The sequence below is a fragment of the Harpia harpyja genome, chromosome Z, assembly GCF_026419915.1.
Source record: "Harpia harpyja isolate bHarHar1 chromosome Z, bHarHar1 primary haplotype, whole genome shotgun sequence".
In the NCBI taxonomy this organism is placed as follows: Eukaryota; Metazoa; Chordata; class Aves; order Accipitriformes; family Accipitridae; genus Harpia; species Harpia harpyja.
In genome coordinates, this window is record NC_068969.1 from 98285461 (window position 1) to 98300028 (window position 14568).

The 14568-nt window shown below is 36.9% G+C and overlaps 1 protein-coding gene across 1 annotated transcript in view; it reads right to left on the reverse strand.

The window, feature by feature from the left end:
• The window catches only part of NDUFS4 (NADH:ubiquinone oxidoreductase subunit S4), a 49001-nt gene that overhangs the window by 10082 nt on the left and 24351 nt on the right, over positions 1–14568 (reverse strand). The window lies entirely within an intron of this gene.

Sequence of the window (14568 nt, forward strand, 5' to 3'; positions counted from 1 at the left end):
ATATTAACTGACTTTAACAAAGAGTAAGATAGGGAAAAACCTCACAAGAATTGCTGTGAAAAATTACCCTCAGCAGCATCCGATATAATCAAAGTGAACCTTCTCGCTAAAAACTAAACAGTAATTACATAAAATTAACCTGTCAGTTCACCCTAGTAAAGAGTGAAATCAAACATCAAATCCATCTCCAAGGATGCTAAACTACTCCTGTTCCTTACATACTTAAAAGGCCAGTGGGAGCTCCTTGGTCTCCCCCCCTGCCCTTCCCTCTCCTCCCCTCCCCTCCCTTCCCTTCCCTTCCTCTCTGCAGGAACAAATAATAAACCAGTACAAAAGTGCAGCAAAACTTTGGGCATATTGAACTCATCTTGCCAGTACTGCCATGATTTGAATTAAAAGGCAAACAAGTTTAAATAAAACACTGTGGCTTTACATGTCTGTAGCTACTAACTTTGTGGGATTTTGTTTTGTGGCAAACTTAAAAGCTCTTGGTGCTGTCACCAGATCATCCTTTGAAGTGAGGCAAGTCTCATTTTTCATTTTACTTCAGAAAACAAATTTGGGGAGATCAGCCCCTCAAAACTACACAAGGGAGCAAGCTTAAAGCATCTGACTTGCATTTCCAATTAGAACAGCAGGGGAAACAAACAAGCATGTACACTAATTTTCCAACTTCTGACATTTCTACACAGACTACCAAAAGAAATCATCAAAATAACTTAACAATTCCATTACAGATGCTTTCATTAGGACCAAGTAATGTTTATTTTTAATATGAATCTAGCACTGATATGAAAAAGAAACACTACCAGTCACTGGAATGTTGCAACACATATGTGAAACACCTCCTGACAGCCTGGCATTTCTGACTGCTGAAGCTTAAACCACAGTTTTAGAAGGAAATACCTTTCAGTTTTCTTATTTGAATTGGCAAAGTGCTTTGTTTAACAAAAAGGGTTTTTTTACCTGCAGTAAAGTCTGGTGGGGCTTCAACATTTACCTTGCCTGTTTATAGGAACAGGCTACTGTATTAGCCTTTATTTCTGTATTTAACAGACATGCCTATTGAGAAAATGTAAGAATATTCACAAAAAAATTTCTCTTTTCCCTCTGAAATAATCTGCTGCGTGCAAAAATTCTGGATTTGTTATCATCAAATACCTCCAAATATGCAACCTTCAAAATAGCTCGAAATTATGACTTTTTTTCCTATTATTATTCTCCACAACTCATATGTGCATTATGATTTTTATGCTTCATATTTAGAGGGTTTTGAATTGTGCCAGAATTATCTGGAATTATTAAAATAAGACAGTATGTTAAATAACATTATGGGCATATACAATTTCCTCTTTTGAAGCCTCCACACCAGAGAACCATAAACATACTACATATTGGTGCATACAGAACACAATCTAAAAAGAGTATAAAAACCAGCAAATGCTATATTTATGAGGTAACCGTAGTATAGAAATGCCTAGACTTGTTCATCTGGATGAAAATAAAACCAAAACCCCAGACAAACCGCAAGTCCCTTCAAGCCACGTTTTTTCGGGCACTCATTTGACTCCAAATCAAAGTTATTTCACTAATAATACAGGATTCATCCCATAAAAATCTTTTCAAGGTGAAAACTAAAACCTGCCTACTTTCCAAAACTCAAATACCTACATGGTGTTGCTAGATCTTCATACTTTGATTCATTATAGCTAAAGTTTCCATGCCTTCTGGGAATCTAGCAATTGTTTATTGATATCTTCCCCATTTTAAAGCTGGCAATTGAACAGACAGTTGTTAGGACAACGAGTTTCTGGTTTCTGAAGCCCAAGTTGTCCTGACATAGAATCACTGTTTTTGCTTCCTGTAGACATGTAAGGTACTGTAGCATAGCTGAGCTGTTGCCAAAGATATGGAATAAAAAGGCTTGGCATCTATCACATACTTGACACCTAAAGAGCACAGAAGCTCTAAAATTCCTATTCCCTGTAGGCGCACTCTTAGTCTAGACAAACTGATTTCTCACACTTTTAAAATGCATTACAACACTCTATTGTGATCATTTCATCCACACAGCTCCAGCTAGTGACAGAAGAACCTGTCCTTTAAGCGACATTTCAATGGGCTAAAGCTCCCGCTCCAAGATGCCATTAAAACAATATAATACTTGAAAAGAACTATGCTGCACTGGGTTGAACTCTTTACTGTGTCTTCAGTGCTTTGTTCTGAGTTCAAGTTCTCACTGAAACTACCTGTGAACCAACTTTCCAAAACAAAGATGTTTTTGACAGCTGGTTTCACATTACTATCTTTTTTTTTTTTTTTAAGTGTTCCTTACTGATTTTTGCTATATTAGCATATTAAAATATTAGTGAGGTGTTCGACATTCAAATTCTAAATAATAAGGTGACAATATAAAAGACGAGATTTGAACTGTATAGGTTTGCTTTACTAAAAATTGACAACACTGCTTCACATTTTTAACACAGGCTATCATCTGAAAGGTACATTCTGACATTCTGTTTTTCTTAATATATATAGGGGAGGTTTTTTTTAATAGCAACCTCTGAGTTTTTTTTTAATTAAAAAAAATACTCAATTTTGAGTCATTTTGGCTCTTGGAATAAGCTGAGAGGGACAAAACACTCATTTTTTTTAAACAGCATATATCACATCAAATTGCTTACAAATTAAGAGGAGGTTTTGTCTTTATTATAACTTACACTATTTAAGAACACTTTTCATGGTGGAAAGTCTGGTAAAGCTGTTCTCAAAGAGTAATAAGAAACGATAAATGTGCTATACAGCAGGGAGAAAAACTGGTTCACAGAGGCAGTGTCAGTGAAAGCAGTATTCAGCATGAAGATGACTTTAAAGGAAATGAGAATTTTCTTCTTTTAAATACTCCACTAATGGCACAAATTCCAAAGGGGACAAGAAATGGAACTCTGTAATTCAAGGTAAGAGACAAAATTCAAGGTAAGAGACAAAATGATTGAAAGTATCTCTGAAAACAAGTGGTTTTGAATAGATGGGTCAGGTGTACATAAAGGTGTCATGTTTCTCTTATGACATTTCTTTCCATGCATAGACAAAAACTGTACATAACCACTATTAACTATCTACTGTTTAGCACCCCCCCTTCTTTTTTCTTTAATAAAGGAAACAGGGAACAAGCAATGGGAAGTTGATGTCAAAACACAGAAAAACCTCCCAGCAAGCTTCCAGCAACCACCCAGGATTTAGAGTCTTGCTAGCTGCTCTCTTTTCAATACCAGAATTTCACACATTTCAATGACCATTATGACTTCAAAGAATCAAATTTTCATCATTGTCTGTCATCTGCCGGTTGATTTGTATAAAGGAGTTCTTCTGCATGCACTCCAGACAAAGGCCTCCTTACTTTCGTGGCTATATATCAAGTTTAAAAGTTCTGTTTGTGACAGTTGTGTCTGTGGTAAATCAGGGTAACACTGAAGGAGTGCAGCTGCTCTGCAGGAACCTCCTTTTTGGCATCATTTCACTTAAATAAAAACTGAATAATTAGCTTCTGCCTTTATTAAACCACAAAAATGCCACTGGCCTTAGTAATTACTTCCGGTTGCCCCACCTACTTAACCTCAATAGTTTACACTTGTTAGAAAGGAGGGAAAGTAGAAGTTTTCTGTACTTCACAGGAGTTTACAACAGCTTGCTCTCTTCCCCACCCCCAACTTGTTTTACCAGACTAAGTGCATAAAGTTTTGCTATACATTCATGTTGCAATACACTTTCTGCACAGAACATCTTGCATAATACTCACAAAATAGCTGCTGTGAAAGGAGCTTTTTATTTAGTGTGCTCAGCTGCTTAGGCTGTAAGTCAGGATGAGAACATTTACGTTTTTATGCTTCAATACGGACGGTATTTTTGAAACAAATGTAAGAGAACAGAATCTATTATGCAAATTGTAAGTGGAAAAATGGAGCAGAATGAACTAAATGTGGTCAGACAACACTTACCTAACAGCTACAGACATAACAAAGGGAAAAAAGCATATTTGCCCTTAGGAAACTCTGTATCACACAGAATACAGTTTTCTCTCAGGCTTCACAATCCTTTTGCATTATCACAGTAATCTGTGTACAACATGGTGTTACTGGTAACATGTTCTCCCATCTAACCATCCTGCAGAACGATTAATAAAGAAGTTGAGAAAAGAAGTGAAAGAACCATATTTTAAAAAAGAAAACCGAACGTTGTAAAGAGGAAACAGTATTCAGTAACAATAATGATTGCATGAAAGCTTCTACTTGAAGAAAATCTCTTTCCATAGGCAGTTTTGCAGAAAATGCTAAAGAGAAACTGGGTGTGGAGAAAAGGATATGCTGAGAAGTGAGTCTAACAGAAGCAGAAATTGTCACATTACTGGAATCAACGTAAGTCTATTACAATACTTTTTAGACTATTGACTGCCATTATGCAAAGGAGGTGTCAGCATCCAAAACAGTCCAACATTTGCAAGCGCTGTTAGCTTCAGCAAACCCTATTCATCAGTTTATATTTCACAGCCGAGGAGATGGCTAAGCATTCATTGTTTTTGCAAAACCTCCTTGAGAACTTCCATCATCCCACTGCACAAAGGCTCACTCCACTTTCCCAATATTCTGCATGCTCAATATTATTCTATGCTGCTTGCATGAGATACTACCAACATAATGGCATAACACATCCTACACACGATTAAACCAACATCACTTGGATTTGTTCAGAGAGAACAGGATGAAAGAGTAAACAGGAATACTTGACTGGATTTCTAAAAATCCCAGGTGCTTTCTACAAACTGGAACACGACTTCACACTAGTAAGTAGAAAACTTGCCCCACGCCAACCCTTCTTTCACATCTTAAAACACTTCACTTAGTCTGCATTGCATTCCCAAATTTTGTATTCACTTTTGTCTCCTGCAGAAGTCATAAAAAGATTCTATTTATAAAAGTGATCAATGGTAAAAGTTACGGCAAAAGCTGCTGACTTGTGCTTTTGTTAGTTTGAAGCATAATACTAAAAATAAAAACAAAAATCCCAGATTTTGCACCTCTCAGTGCCCTGACAAGCCTCAAAACAGAGGCATTTTTCTTGACAAACATGCAAAAAATACCTATCATTCAGCCTGCATTCTTGATGGACAGGTAAACAACATTTTAGAAATTTAAAAATGAAACATTCGAAACACGTAAGTCCCACTTCCAGCACAGACGGATATTTCATGCGTAGTATAGTTTTTCTGCCAAGAAAGAATGAAAGAGAAAGACAAAATGATTATTTAATTATTCACAATGTATTTTTTTTCCTGTAACAGTATGTCTTAGTTTTGTAAATGTTGTCTGGGTAAGTATCATGAAATTAAATAGAAGGGGGATCAAAAATGTGGGTTTACACTTTGCAGTTTCTCCATATGAATGAAATTAAGAAAATCATTATTAAATGGAGGAAAGTAGGGGAGGTCAGGGGAGAATATAGTTCATAAAAATAGATTGATGTTGCTACTAGTAGTCATCAGAGACTTCAGTGTGGTCATGACATTCTTCAAATTGAGGAAATGATAAACAGCATGCTTATCTCAAACAAGGTGGGAAAAAAGCCTCAATTACTTCCAGCAGATCTTGTAAACTACTTTTTCTTGTAACACAGCAAGATTTAGAGAGAACATACTTTCTAGAACTCATTCAAAGCGTATGTAAGCAAATCTTTTGCTTCCACACACACAAGTGGCTGGTGGTTTTTTATTACCTGCAAGGCATTTAAAAATACAGAGTTTTCTACAGTGCACAACTTTCAAGCATTCTACAAGAACTTCACAATCCTCAGATTAAAAAACATGCAAAAAAAATCAATTAGTTAAGAATAAGACTGCAATAAAGTTTTTAGACTGTGACCTTTCAAATAAAAGGAGAGGCAGTCTTAGTTTACTTGTATTTAGAAAAAGGATAATTGAACAACTGAAATTATCTAATTCCCCTCAAGACTAATTTACAGTTACAGCAACACTCTATTGCTTTAATACCATAACCAACTGTTCTTCCAGATACCGTTCCTCAGTTGGAAAACAAAAAAAAAAAAACAGGCAGGAAGGAGCTCTAAAGGAAAGAAGACAGAAGTATTAGTAGCTAGGGCCCACCTAGAACAGACAGCTTTGTATTAATACCCCTGATTAGTTCAATTTTGTATATAATATTGAATATATACTATATTGTAGTTCACTTGTAGTTCAGTGATGGTATATTCTTTCAAATAAAATTTATTCAATTTGCAGTTCTGATTATTAGCATAATAAGTCTTAGCATAAGTCACAATAAGCAGACTGGCTTGCAAAGCTAAATATAATATTTCAAGAATATCTTGGTGAGTTATTCACTAAAGATGACACATGAGCTTACAGTCTATAAAATGTAGTTTTTATCATGGACATCCAAAGCCCCAACCAGCAGCTCAGGGTGGGGTCTTCCACATTTTAAGTGAGAGTCAAAATTCAGGCTACTCTTGCACATTAGGAATAATTTCTGTATTTTTTGTGTGTTTCTGATTCCATTTTAGTGAAGTCTTTATTTTTAACATCCATTAAAAGTTACCTGTATTTACAAAATAAATAACAAGCATATGACTTAAGTGAATTTTATAAAGTTATTGTTTTTCAGGAATTCTGTCAGGAACAAGAAAATGAGCAGTTCTGATCTGCTCTATGCCCATTTCAAAACCTTACAAAGCTTTCTTTAAAGTACTCATTAAGAAATTTTCCACTTGTTTCATCATCTTCAGCCTTTGGAGGGGAAGGGGTCTAATCTGTGTTAAACGTGTGGCTGGGCTTCCTTTTCTCCCTTTTGTGGAAAGCTCCCTTACCAGTTCAGGCTGCAAGACCCAAGGGAGCATGATGTTCAGAGCCTAGCAGTGAACTGGGACACTACTTACACATTAAGCAGTGCAATTGCTCCTGTGAAGCAGGAACACCTTGGCCAATTCATACTCTAATCTGGACAGCAAATATCCTAAGGTCTGAGCTGTTGAGTTCAAATTTCATTGTACAGCAAAGTCTTAAGACTTGATAACTCTAGGACGATTTCCTATGATGAAGTCGCAGGAAAGATTATCACTACAGTATATGAAACATCCATTGTGGATTCAGTTTCAACTAGCTAACAATCTCCCTGGGCTGGCAGCTAGAGCAAATAATAATTTTTTTTTTTTTATTTCATTATCATACATTCTGGTGTTCTTTTAATTCCCTATTTAATGGTAGCTGTGGAACACCATTTAACTTTAAGGGTTAAAATTTAACAAACTATTTAAGCTTTTGTTTATTAAAAAAAGACATTTACTGAAGGTGGGGGTGAAAAAAAAGCAAAAAGCAGTGTTTTAAAGTTTAACTTGACAATACTGTCACACTAGTGCATGGTCTGCTACTAAGAACAATCTTGAGAAATCTTGAGTTCATGTAAACCAATGCCTGCCTTCATTGTGATGCACATTCTCTATCCTTTACATCTTGTTTATAAAGAAAGTGATTTCTGTAACAGATCTTTGCACATAGTAACAAGTGGTGTGAGACATAAGGAAGAAAACCAGAAGCAAATCCCCAATCAAGAAATGCAAATTAAGAGCAAAATCCCTGTTGGTGCATGCTTTTTAGAAGAAAAGTTGCATTTAAGAAATTACAAGGAAGCCAGACCTGTTAAAAGCTGTCCCTTACCCTAATGCAAGATGTAATGCTTCTATGTAATATGCATGGACTTTAAAAGTTGAAAGCAAGTACTAAATAGTGTACATAATTTCCATACACAGCAGGTAGTGAAGCAAGAAAAGAACTGACACAGTTACCCTAGTTAAAGAGATGCACAATAGAGAACTGTTACGCAGTGTTAGCATACTGAAGGTCTATGCATCAGGGATGTTGCGGCTATTAACAGCTTAAATGTTCACTGCATTTTGTTAATTAGTGCATACAGCTTTTAAGCCTTAAATGTGTTTTAGAAGGTTCTTTTCTAACAGTAACACAGTCATTATTCCCTGGCAGGGATGGGAAGGGTTGATGGGGCTTCAACTGTTTCAACATCATCAATAAAATACACAGCTTAATACCACTGGACAAAACCGGTTTCTTTAAATTTATCTATATGGTTAGTTAGAATGGAAGCTTTCTACAGTCTCTCTCTAAACAGCTGAATCATAACTAGAATGTATTAGTGTTACTTCACAAACTGTTTTTAGCTTGCTCTATCTAGAAGTCTGTACCTGTAATTTGTGCTTTCATATGCTTGGCCTTTAAGGTTATTTATAGGACAGAAATCATGCTCTTATACTTCCTGATAAAATAGAGAGAAACCCGTCACCAATTAAATTCAGTAATTCAATTTGATACACTACATCTTTCCATTCAGTTTTCTATTACTGTGGGGAAAACCAGCAAAGAAGTGTACAATGTACAATTGTGCTTACTAAACAGTGATAAAAAAGTAAGAATTTGTATTGGAAACAGACATTACAGAAGAAGATATTCAACTTCTGCCTTATCAGAGAAACAGAATTAGTTGACCCAACAATGCTTTGAAATGGAGTGGACACGGCAACAAAAATGTGGTCCTAAGAAAATGTACCTAAGACAAAAATACAAAACAGAAGAACGAAGAATAAAATTTTAGTGCAAACTACAATTTTAATCTTAAAAAAGCTTCTGCCTGGTTAACATGCTACTCAGTGAAAACTTTAAAATATATGATTTATGATGATGATGTTCGCCTATATAGAAAAACACTGTTATTTATTTTTATACATGAATATATGTTCACATCTACAAAATGAATCTGAAAGGAAAAACTATCCACTTCTTCAGATGTTTGTAATCACAATTACTCATGATAGTCTTAGTTTTTTAAAAACTTTTGCAATGTAATTATAACATTTTTAAAAAATACTGTATTTGGTATGTCTTACTGACATTTTGTAGAAATTCTTTATAGCTCAGCTTCTTTCCACTTGTTAACCCAGTTTTCAGGCTAATAAGATAAAAGTTATTTCCCCATCAAGCAAAGATCTTCTTTTGCACTAAATGTAAGCCAATGGGCTTTATGGAGTGAATAGAACTGAGTAGGCTAAAAAGATACATAAGAGATTGCTCAATTTCCATGCAGTGCATGCTTCACAACACAAGAACTAAATTGCATATTAAAACTCTGGATCTGAAATCAGATGCTTTCTCTATGGTCCATGTCCCCACTTAACACAGGTTAACATTCCTAATTTGAGAAAGCAGCCATTAAAAGTAGTTCAAAGATACCTCATAAACAAGCCATCAAGAACTGGAAGAGCATCTGGTTCCATTCCATCATTGATCTTCTGAGTAGAAAGAGGTAGTACTGAAGAAGCACCAAGCTCTCTTGCAGCATGACCAAGATATTCAAGGATTCCCACAGGATTACTGGGCTTTCCAAAGAAGGAAAGCTTTTCCCTTCTGACTTGATAAAATGATTCAGCTAGAACTCTATGACGAGAAACAGCATTCAAGTCTGTACATAGAACTTTCTTAGTTAGGCTAGGATTTGTGTCTTAAATCTAAAATTTAGACATACTGCAAAAATGCAGAAAGACACATTTGATTGAACAGAAAGGCAAGCACTCTACAAGGAATTGATTATTCACTATTCCTGACAGGACAAGAAGAATTCATGTCATCTACAGAAATACTTCATAACAGGAGATACTAACTTAGGTGTTCTAGAAGAGGTTCAGATAATGGTATTGTTTTATAAGAACATGAAAATACTATCTAGTCTTTAAAAAGCAAATCTACTCAACAAAACAGCTCCAAAAATGAAGTTACTTCTTACTCCTGTCGATTACTAGACTATATCAATGGCTTACTTTTATTCTTTCTAGCAGATTAGAAACGTTGCTTTCATATTTAGACTTACAAAACCAAACAAGTATTTGCAATAACTCTTTGGAAGCCAGACAAACCAAACATGGCACAATGACACTCTTTTTATTTGTTCTGAGCAGCCATCATAGCAAGCTCTTCAAAACCAGTGTTCTTTGATAGAAAAAGAAATACTATGTAATGAAACAAACAAACAAAATCACCTGCATACCCTTCAGAGAGACATGTTCTTTGACCCAGACTAAAGCCTTGAATTTTTTCTACATGAATGCTGCACGAAGGAAGCCCAGACAAAACAGACACTTGAAATTTTAGAAGGTTGTGTAACCTCAGACACTCCTCCTTCCAATACCCAGCAGAGATGGCACTACCATGCACCAAAAGAAAAGGCTCTCAGACAAGGAAACCCAAATCCTTTACCCTACCCCAAAACCAAAATAAACCTACAGAGGGATGAGAGTGTGATTTCTCTCACTGATACAACTATGTATCACTTTATGCGAGGTTCTGGGCTACTTGCAAAATGTGTCGTTTTCTAAACTGAAAAACAAAATTATCTCAAGCTGAAATTTAGTAATATAGCAATATTTATTGCTCTTAAAAGACACCTAAAAGTGATAGCGATTTCTTTACTGGGACTGTCAGACTTATATATAGAAAGCTTCTTTACCACAGGGAGTAAGTAACTTGTTGCCTGCAGACATTCTTACAGAAACCTCTTTTTTGGTATCCAGCCAACCGGGTTTTCTAAACCACTGCAAGCTTCATCAAACTACAATTGCTTACAAAAACAAGTCGTAGCAAGCAGTATAGGTTGAATTGAGCTAGAATATTCCAACTGAAGAGGGATTTAATTACCAAACAGCAAAATATAGTAAACTTGCAGTACTGCAAACGTGTACATAGCTAGATAATCTGGTAACTACACACAAAACTACACCTGAGCATGTACTGTATTTAACACCAAATGCAACTACCAGCCAAAACTATAGAGAAGGAACTGCCAAATTATTTAAATAAAAAACAAAAAAATCACTGTTTAGCAATAAATATATGCTCTGGCAGAAGAGCATGGTGTACATGAAGTGAGAAGGATTATCACCATCCCCAAAACCATTAAAACCTTTAAAATATTGAATTTCACATTAGCTGCTTGACAAAGTTATCCAAGACAGTTTTTTCCTTCCCAGAGCAGAACTTCTTAGTCTTCACTGGGGGGGAGGGGGGGGGGGAGAAATAGAAAAAGAACTTTTTAAAAGATTATGTTGTGCAGCAAAAATGCAGATTCACAAATAAACTATCAGTGACCACAAGAAGTAAAGGTCTAAGTTTTTAACTCTGTGCACATCCACTCTTAAATTAGGCACTTTTATTAAAGTAGATGTATATGTATTTTTACTTGCAAACAGTTTTCTCTTTTGAATATTTAACTTCTATTGAAAGAACACATTTAGTTTTGAAATAATTCTAGAATGTGGTTTCACACCTTAAACACCTTCTATGCTGGAAACTAGTATCATTCAAGCGTCAAGCATCACAACTGCAGATGACTGAATGCAAACCAAACACTAAGTACTGCATATGAAGTGTAATGAGAGGACAAGACACACGGTATTAAATATTTTATAAACCACCAGCAAACAACTTTTCTTTTAGCTTGAATCCCAAGTACAACACAGTTCAAATAAGCTGGTCACCTGCTTACTTGACACAACTGTGATGGAAGAAAAGTACTTCTTCAAACCACAGGCTTCATATACAAGGCCATTTCGGCCAAATCTAGAAACTATTTCTCAAAATATACCTGCAAAATGAAGCGTGGAAAACCCACCTTTATTAACCTCATTCTACATAACAAGTTTATTCATTCTTACTCATTTTTCATTATTCTGAAGCAAAATCCAAGCTGCTGATCTAATTGAGAGGAAAAAATAAATAGAAGGAATACAACCTACAAGAGAGAAATGTGGGGCTAGAGGGAGGGAATGGGTAACTCCGTCTGAACCCCCCCCACAGATCTCCATCCTGGTGCCTTGTACCCTTTGAATATGACAACTCCCTATCAGAGAGTTATACATATAAGGCACACAAAAATTTGTAAGTTACGTTCCTCATCTAAAGAGGAATGCTGTCCTGAACTGAATACTTTATGGTAACCAGTTGAATAAATACTGCAGCTAGAGTGGATTAAACGAAGAAAAGATTATTCCAAATTCTTTTATCCCATTAAATTACTTTAGGAACAGCCTGAACTCACCCTCAAGGAATAACCCACAAGGGGTTAACAGCATTTTGAAAAACCAAAACATAGTACATCCACTATATCCTTATTATCTAACACAGTGGTAATGCTTGGAGAATTCTTGGCTGAATAGTAGTTTCAAGAAAAGGAAATCTAGTAAGCCTGTCTTTAATAAATGCATACTTTGCCAAGTGTTTCTCTTCACCAAGTTGCAAAAACAGCTCCTATACAGTCTTCAAATGCAATGTCACACTGTCTCGCACGTAATTTTATGACACATTACTCTGAAAACCAAAGCAGTAAAGTATATTACATACTCTCGGTTCTTGGGAAAGGCTGCTAGCAATGATCACACTTTAAAAAGCATGTTAAAGCTTGATTTGCTATGTCCTTTGTTTCACAGCACTGCAAACCATCAGATTGAGATTTGAAGTAGTTTTACCACTCCAGGCTATTTTTCACTTGTTTGTATATTTTATTTTAAGCTGCAATATTATCACTGTTTATTATAGTAAAGTCTATGCTTCTCTAATCAAACAAAAATTATACAATTTCACTAATTTCTAAGCCTAGCCAAAGTTGGGATTTGGATGGTGAACAAACTATGACTCAATCCTGAAAACACTGTGTGATGTTTGCTAATAATGCAGTCTTCTAGAAAAAATGGACTGGAGTGTTTCCACAACTTTATTGCTGAAGAGATTCATGTTCTGAGAATCCTATCAATACTGTGCTACTCCTGGATTATGCAGTAGTAAACACTTAGAACAGACACTAACTGCTACCTCTGGACAGCCAAGAGGAAGCTGCTGAGATTCTTGATACTGATTTCACAATAGTTATTAGAATCATTTAGGTTGGAAAAGACCCTTAAGATCGAGTCTAACCATAAAGCTAACACTACCAAGTCCACCACTAAACCATGTCGCTAAGCGCCGCGCCTATGTGTCTTTTAAATACCTCCAGGGATGGTGACTCCACCACTTCCCTGGCCAGCCTGTTCCAATGCTTGATAACCCTTTCAGTGAAGAAATTCCTCCTAATATCCAATGCATTTCCTCTTGTCCTATCACTTGTTACTTGGGAAAATGTCTTTCCTGTAGCGAGGGGCCCAAAACTCAACACAGTACTCAAGGTGCAGCCTCACCAGTGCCGAGTACAGGGGGACGATCACTTCCCTGCTCCTGCTGGCCACACTATTTCTGATGCAGGCCAGGATGCCGTTGGCCGCCTTGGCCACCTGGGCACACTGCTGGCTCATATTCAGCCGGCTGTCAACCACCACACCCAGGTCTTTCTCTGCCGGGCAGCTTTCCAGCCACTCTTCCCCAAAACTGTAGCGCTCCATGGGGTTTCTGTGACCCAAGTGCAGGACCCGGCACTTGGCCTTGTTGAACTTCATACAATTGGCCTCGGCCCATCGATCCAGCTTGTCCAGATCCCTCTGTAGAGCCTTCCTGCCCTTGAGCAGATCAACACTCCCTCCCAACTTGGTGTCATCTGCAAACTTACTGAGGGTGGACTCGATGCCCTCGTCTAGATCATTGATAAAGACATTAAACAGAACTGGCCTGATACCGAGCCCTGGGGAACACCACTTGTGACCTGTCGCCAACTGGATTTAACTCCATTCACCACCACTCTTTCGGCCCAGCCACCCAGCCAGTTTTTCACCCAGCACAGAACACACCCATCCAAGCCATGAGCAGCCAGGTTCTCCAGGAGAATGCTGTGGGAAATGGTGTTAAAGGCTTTACTAAAGTCCAGGTAAACAACATCCACAGCCTTTCCCTCATCCATTAAGTCCCCTTATTAATCTGCTTTGGCCTAGGCTGCTGCAATATACAGCATTTACTGCTCCTCTTGAACATCATCTGAAAAGCATGAACTGCTCATCCTCAAAAAGGGGTTCAGATTTTCTGCTCCCAATTTGGCATATGCAAATTATCTTTACTGAGTTATGTATAGAGTTTGTCTACAATCAGAAGGAAACTGGCCCTCTGTTGAGGTTCAGTACTGAGACTTCTGAACCATTACTGAAAAAAAGGTTAATTAACAGTATAGACAAACCAAAACAATTTCAGGACAAGTGCTGAAATGTCAATAGCATCACTGTAGTTAGCCTGTCATGCTTGTAATAGAGTCTGTCCCTACATGTTCTCACAATGCTGCAAAAACTACTTCAGTACCATTTCAATTGCACTCGATAGCACTGCTCTTGAATGCTTAGCTCTGTGTAGCAACTCATCCTATTTTATCTTGGCCTGATACAGAATAAAAACACCTGTGACATGGCTGCAACTAATAGCTGATCTTTAACCACAGTTCCACAATGTTGCTAGGGTCTCCCCAGTGACCAAACCCTACAATTGTTCTTGCAATAATTTTTGCTTTGAGCTACAGCATATACATTAGCAGT